The sequence below is a fragment of the Lynx canadensis genome, chromosome X (assembly GCF_007474595.2).
Source record: "Lynx canadensis isolate LIC74 chromosome X, mLynCan4.pri.v2, whole genome shotgun sequence".
In the NCBI taxonomy this organism is placed as follows: Eukaryota; Metazoa; Chordata; class Mammalia; order Carnivora; family Felidae; genus Lynx; species Lynx canadensis.
The window spans coordinates 92836823-92844438 of record NC_044321.2 but is presented as its reverse complement, the minus strand read 5'-3'; positions in this window follow the sequence as shown (position 1 = coordinate 92844438).

Sequence of the window (7616 nt, the reverse complement as noted above, 5' to 3'; positions counted from 1 at the left end):
GTGCTGACAGCTCAGAGCCTGGGGCCTGCTTCGGATTCTGGGTCTTCCTCTCTCTCTCTCTCTCTGCTCCTCCCCTGCTCTCTCCCTCTCAAAAATAAATGAAGATTGAAAAAAAGAAGGCCCTCGTCAAAGTTACACAGCTACTAAGTGACGGGTCTGATATTTGAACCCAGACTCTCCGACTCTGATGTCTGTGCTCCCAAACGACCTTACCACAGGAGCATGACCACTAGACGTTAGACGATGCTTTACCCGTGGGGCTCCTGCCACGTCGGACGACGTACTGCATTAGCATGAATGATGATGTTGGACAATCAGGCATCATTTGACCCTGGTCGAGCGGTCCACAGAGAAGGAAACTTTTTAACGCCATCTTCGGTAAGATTGAATGAGCTTTTCCCGTATGGCCTCCTTGAAAGAGAAGTCTGACTTAGACACTGGTGACGCCTTCCCAAGTGAGTCTCACATTGTCAATTTGCACGAGTCACCATCGGGACACTTGCATTCAACTGACTCACAGTGAGGCTAATCAGTTCTGAGTGTGCAGGGCTGAGGGCTGGATTTCAGTAGCTAGAACTTCGAGACAAAGAAAGACATTCAATACTCTCGCTGTCACAAACACACAGGATTTGGAGCCTAGGGAACCAATGCCGCTTTTTAAAAAGATGTATCTTTAGGGGAGCCTGGGTGGCTCAGGCGGTTGAGCGTCCGACCTCGGCTCAGGTCATGATCTCGCGGTTGGTGAGTTCGAGCCCCGCGTCAGGCTCTCTGCTGACAGCTCAGAGCCCCGAGCCTGCTTCGGATTCTGTGTCTCCCTCTCTCTCTGACCCTCCCCCGTTCACGCTCTGTCTCTCTCTGTCTCAAAAATAAATAAACATTGAAAAAAAAAAAAAAAGATGTATCTTTACCCAAACCAATCCTTAATGTAAGAGATACGTGAATCAAACTAGGCAATAGAGCTAATGTGAATTGTTTTAATTTTAACATTCTCATTTTATACGATGTATTCATTCTTTCTATCACCCTGAAACATTGACTGTAGCCGCCAGAGGTACTCTTTAAACTGTTAGCAACCGTGAACAAACATTTTAATTTGAGCCACTTCTCTGATACTATTGTAATGAAGCGTTAAAGGAGAGAAATATTTAGGCTTGCTCTCAGTTTGCATTTACAAGGATAAACTGTATTATTACAATAATAAACTGTGCCATAACTCTTACACATGCAGGCCCTTTATTAAAAGATCCACGTGCCCGATCTTTTGCTTTCCCACGTAAGGAAATCGTTCCCTTCATTTAAGCCACAGAACAATTCCTCTTGTTAACTTCTTAAATAAAAGCAACCCTTAAAAAAAAAAAAATCACGGGGCGCCTGGGTGGCTCAGCCTGTGCTCAGGTCACCATCTCGTCGTTCCCGAGTTCGAGCCCAGACGCGGGCTCTGTGCTAACAGCTCAGAAGCTGGAGCCTGCTTCGGATTCTGTGTCTCCCTCTCTGCTCCTCCCCCCTCTCGCACTCCGTCTCTGTCTCTTAAAAATAAACGTTAGGGGCGCCTGGGTGGCGCAGTCGGTTAAGCGTCCGACTTCAGCCAGGTCACGATCTCGCGGTCCGTGAGTTCGAGCCCCGCGTCGGGCTCTGTGCTGACTGCTCAGAGCCTGGAGCCTGTTTCCGATTCTGTGTCTCCCTCTCTCTCTGCCCCTCCCCCGTTCATGCTCTGTCTCTCTCTGTCCCAAAAATAAATAAACGTTGAAAAAAAAATTTAAAAAAAAAAATAAACGTTAAAAAAAATTAAAAATAAATAAACATTAAAAAATCATTTTAAAAAGCGACATGCGATAGAATGCCTCATATGTGAACAACATAATGCCATTCTCTCCCTCCCTCGCCAACACAGTGATGTTCTAGCTTCTTTTGCTAAAACTGACATCTGGAGAGCCAGCTGAGGTCCTCTTCGTCTCTGCCCTCTCTTTTATTTTTGTAAATGTGTATGTCGAGCGAGACAGAGAGCAAGCCGCTGAGGGGCAGAGAGAGAGAGAGAGAGAGAGAGAGAGAGGGAGAGAGCAATCCCAAGCAGGCTCGGAGCTTTTAGCGCAGAGCCAGATGCGGGGCTCGAACTCACAGACTGTGAGATCGTGACCGGAGCCCCAAACCCAGAGTCAGCCGCTGAACTGACTGAGCCACGCAGGCACCCCTGTGCACTCTCTTTTATTGATGAATAGCATGGCAACTGATCTGTTTGTGTTGTATTACCGTCCGATAATACCGCCACTAACAACGTCACCGCCTCTAAGAATAACAACAACAACCACCTACAACGGTAATAATATCAGCTACCCCGTGTTTGAGCAGCTGCCATACGCCATGCACTTTGCGAACGCGCTTTTCAATCTTTGTAACAACTCTACCCAATAGGTGCTACTCTTATCCCCACTTTTATTATAGATTCATAAACGGGCACAGAGGGGTGAAATCACTTGTCCAGGGTCGCGGAGCCGGGAAACGCCAGTTCTGTTAACCAAATCCGAGCTGTCCCCCACGGATCCTTCTTTGAGGCTTCTCCTTCCCACCGCAGCCTTTCTCGATTGTTCTCCAACTTCTTTCTCTCTTCCCAGCGTTCCACCCTTTTGCTGTTTCTTTCTGTGACTGCGTCCTTCACCCTTTCTCACGCCTAACCCAGTCCTTCATATAACTCGTATTCTCACTCTTGGCAGTCTCCCTCCCTGGACCCCTCCCCTCTCAGTCAGTCTCTCTTTAAAACACAAACAAAGGTTAATCAGTATTCATCACCAGCCTGAAGAGATGACACCTTAACACCTGCCAGGTATCCCACCTCTCCAAGCTGGGGATCTCTTTTGGGAGACCGCTGAAGAGAGGAGGGGTGACTCAGTGCATAAGCCAATTGGATCAGTTCCACGGGCTTAACCTACATTCAGAGACCAGTTTATGCAACCAGGCCCCTGCCGATACCAAGGGAGGAAGGGCTTAGAGATAAAATGGAGGCCGGCTCTATGGTCAGTTTTCTTACAGTTATTAACATCAGGGTGCAGCAACCGGCCCCTGGTGGTCAGGATTTCAGGTCGCCCACGACCCTATGTTGTTGGGATGCGGTTGTTTTGGGGCTTACGAGCGGTGATACACCTGTTTCGTAATTACCCAACACCAGCCAGTGCCTCCGTGTGGGTTACGGACTGACTCACTTGTTTAGATCTTTTGTGTCTAGAAATGAAGACAGCTATATGATTAAGACTTACTGGGAAATATCACCGAAAAGTGCAGGAAAAATGAAAACACAACCTCTTACGTCATGCTTTTCCCTGAAATCATTTTCCCAATTTGAGCTGCTCATGCCAGTGAGGTGTATCGGGTGAAGTAGGTACTATGCATATTAGCCTTCTTTTTCTTTTTCTTTTTTATCTTATTTTTCTATACGGTTAACCGAAAAACTCTCGCGTTGTAGTTTCAGAACATCGTGCTGAAAAAAAAAAAAAAAAATCTGCAGGGCTAGAAACAATGGCAACATCTCCTGATAGAGATACTAAATCCTATTACCCGTTCTGACTAACATATCCTTTAAGACATAGAACACATAATCATTGCTATCCAGTTTATTGAACAGTGTTGGGTAAACACGTAGCTTTCCCCCCCCCCCCCCCGATGACTCCCTTGAACCACGGTGTGTTGAATCTCCACTTCCTGAACCTTAGAAACACCTCAGGAGTAAAACCGTCCCCATTTACAGGTGACATGGTATCATATATAAAAAACCCTAAAGACTCCCCCTCAGAATTGTTAGAACTAATAAAACACTTCAGTGCAGTTGCAGGATAAAAGAATCAATATCCAAAACTCTGTGGCTTTCCTGTATGCTAATGACATCCTACCAGAAAGAGAAGCTAAGAAAAAGTTCCCAGGTACAATTGCCTCCAAGAGAATAAAATACCTAGGGATAAATGCAATCAAGGATGGACAAGTTCTGTACACTGAAAACTATAAGACGTTGATTAAAAAAAAAAATTGAAGGGGCGCCTGGGTGGCTCGGTCGGTTAAGCGTCTGACTTCGGCTCAGGTCATGATCTCACGGTCCGAGAGTTCGAGCCCCGCGTCGGGCTCTGTGCTGACAGCTCAGAGCCTGGAGCCTGTTTCAGATTCTGTGTCTCCCTCTCTCTCTGCCCCTCCCCTGTTCATGCTCTGTCTCTCTCTGTCTCAAAAATAAATAAACGTTAAAAAAAATTTTTAAAAAAAATTGAAGAAGATACAAACGGAAAGATATTTCCCGGTTATGGATGAGAAGAATGAATATTGCCAAAATCTCCATGCTACCCGAAATCATCTACAGATTCAGTGCATTCCTTATCAAAATTCCAATGGCATTTTTTCACAGAAAGAGAACAAAAAATCCTAGAATTTGTGGGGAACCGCACAAGACCCTGAAGAGCCAAAGTCATCTTGAGAATGAAAAACAAAGCTAGAGGCACCACAACCCCTGATTTCAACTATATAAGAAAGCTATAGTAATCAAAATAGTATGGTATTGATATAAAAATAAACACATAGATCGATGCAACAGAATAGAAAGTCCAGAAATAAACCCGTGCATAAGTGGTCAACTGATTTATGACAAAGGATGCAAGAATATGCGATGGGGGGAAAAAACAGTCCCTCCAGTAAGCGGTGCTGGGAAAACTGGGCAACCACATGCAAAAGAATGAAACTGGACCACTAACTTATATCATACATGAAAATTAACTCAAAATAGATTGAAGACTTGAATATAAGACCCCAAACCAGAAAACTCCAAGGAAAAAACATAAGTGGTAAGCTGCTTGACACCGGTCTTGGTGATGACAGTTGAGACCTCACATCAAAAGCAAACAAAAGAGGGGCGCCTGGCTGGCTCAGTCGGTTGAGCATCCAACTTCAGCTCAGTCATGATCTCACAGTTCTTGGGTTTGAGCCTCCTCATCGGGCTGTCTGCTGACAGCTTGCTCAGAACCTGAAGCCTGCTTCGGATTCTGTGTCTTCTTCTCTCTCTGCCTCTCTCCCACTCGCTCACTCTCTCTCTGTCTCTCAAAAATAAATAAATGTTTAGAAAAAATTTTTTGAAAAAGCAAAGCAAAGAAAAGCAAAATAAACAAGTGGGACTACATCAGACTAAAATGCCTCTGCACAGGGGCGCCTGGGTGGCGCAGTCGGTTAAGCGTCCGACTTCAGCCAGGTCACGATCTCGCCGTCCGTGAGTTCGAGCCCCGCGTCAGGCTCTGGGCTGATGGCTCAGACCCTGGAGCCTGTTTCCGATTCTGTGTCTCCCTCTCTCTCTGCCCCTCCCCCGTTCATGCTCTGTCTCTCTCTGTCCCAAAAATAAATAAAAACGTTGAGAAAAAAAAAAATTTTAAAATGCCTCTGCACAGCAAAGGAACCCATCAACAAAGCAAAAACACCATACTGATGGGGAGAAGATACCTGCAAATCATATATCTGTTAAGGGGTTAATATCCAACATATAGAAAGAGTTCCTACAACTCAATAACCAACCAACCAACAATCAAACAGTCTAATTTACAAATGGACAGAAAACCTCAATAGGCATTTTTCCACAGAAGACATACAGATGACTAACACCTGATTAGATGCTCAACATCATTAATCATCAGGGAAATGCAAATCACAACCGAAGTGAGATGTCGCCTCACACTTATTAGAATGGCTATTGTCAAAAAGGCAAGAAATAAGTGTTGGCAAAGATGTGGAGACAGGAGAACCTGGTGCACTATTTGGTGGAAAATGTAAAGTGATGCCACTTTGGAAAGCAGTGTGGAGTTTATTCAAAAAATAAAGATAAAAACAAAACTATCAATTTCACTTTTGGATCTGTATCCACAGAAATCAAAAACTAACTCAAAAAGATATCTGTACCCTCATGTTCACTGTGGCATTATTTATAGTCACCAAGATTTGGCAACAATCTTGTGGACAAATGGATAATGAAAGTCTGGTATATATATATATATATATATATATATATATATATGGGTGGTATATATGGGTGGCCCAGTCAGTGAGGCACCTGCCTCTTGGTTTCAGCCCAGGTCATGATCTCAGGTTCAGGAGTTCAAGCCCCACATCGGGCTCTGCTCTGACAGCACGGAGCCTGCTTGGGATTCTCTGTCTCCCTCTCTCTCTGCCGCTCCCCTCATCGCTCTGTACCTCTCTCGAAAAAAAATAAAGAAAACCAAAGAAACATTTCAAAAAAATAAAATTGTGCCATTTGCCGCAAATGGACACGGATAGGCCTGGAAGACATCATGCTAAGTGAAGTAAGTCAGACAGAGAAAAAGAAATGCTGTATGACATCACAACGTCACTTATATGTGGGACTTACGAAGCAAGCTCCTAGATTCAGAGAACAGATTGGAGTCCGCTAGAAGTTGGGAGGTGGAGGGGGTAGACAAAAAGGGTGAAGGGAGTCCAAAGGTACAAATGTCCAGGTATAAAATTAATAATTCACGGGATATAATATATAGCACGGTGACTATGGTTAATAATACAGAATTGCATGTTTGAAAGTTGCGCAGAGAATAAATCTTAAAAGTTCCTGGCACAGAAAATTTTAACTATGTGTGGTGACAGACATTAACTAGACTTACAGCGGTCATCATTTGGGAATATATACAAATATCGAAGCGTTATATTGTACACCTGAAACTAACATGCTGTGTGTCAATTATGGCTCAAAACAAAACAAAACAAAAAAAGCAAAGGACACACGAGGAAAAAATCCCCGACTCCTCAGGCACATATCACAGCTCTTCGGTCACTTTAATACTTTGGTATTAAAAATCCCACCTAGTCCAACCCATTTTAATGCTCCAACTCATAGGGCATCTGGGTGGCTCAGTCGGTTGAGCGTCCGACTTCGGCTCAGGTCATGATCTCGCAGTTTGTGAGTTCGAGCCCCGCGTCAGGCTCTGTGCTGACAGCTCGGAGCCTGGGGTCTGCTTCGGATTCTATGTGTCCCCCTCTCTCTGCCCCTCCCATGATCATGCTCTCTCTCTCTCTCTCTCTCTCTCTCAATAGTAAACCAACATTAAAAACTTTTTTTAAAAAAAAAGAAGAAAGGGGTCTTATTGTTGTGATCACTTCACAATATATGCAAATATTAAATCATTACATTGGACACATGAAACAAACATGCTATATGTCAATTACATCTGAATTAAAAAACAAAGAAATCCAAAGAAAAGGGGAAAACTATACCACTTCATACATACAGCTTTATACACATAATTTCTCAAAGGTCCCCTATGCGAGGGGCAGATCCAGGAACCGGCTCTGGTTCCCTGATTCCCAGGCCCCTGCCAGTTGCTGGAGCCCCCCACCCCCAACCCCACCCCCACTCTAACACTGACTTCAGAGGCTCTGCCTTATTCTTGCAGCCAGACTGACACGAAGACTCTCGGGCAGAGTTGGTCCAAGATAGAGCAGCCTTACTCAGGATTTCATCTTGCTGACGAAAGCCAAGTTCTGGTAAAGAAAGGGTTACCGACTGCGTCCGCTACCCTGGGTGCTGTGGGCAAGCTTGCATAATTGAGCTTGGGGTCTTTTCTCACGAGGGTATTAGG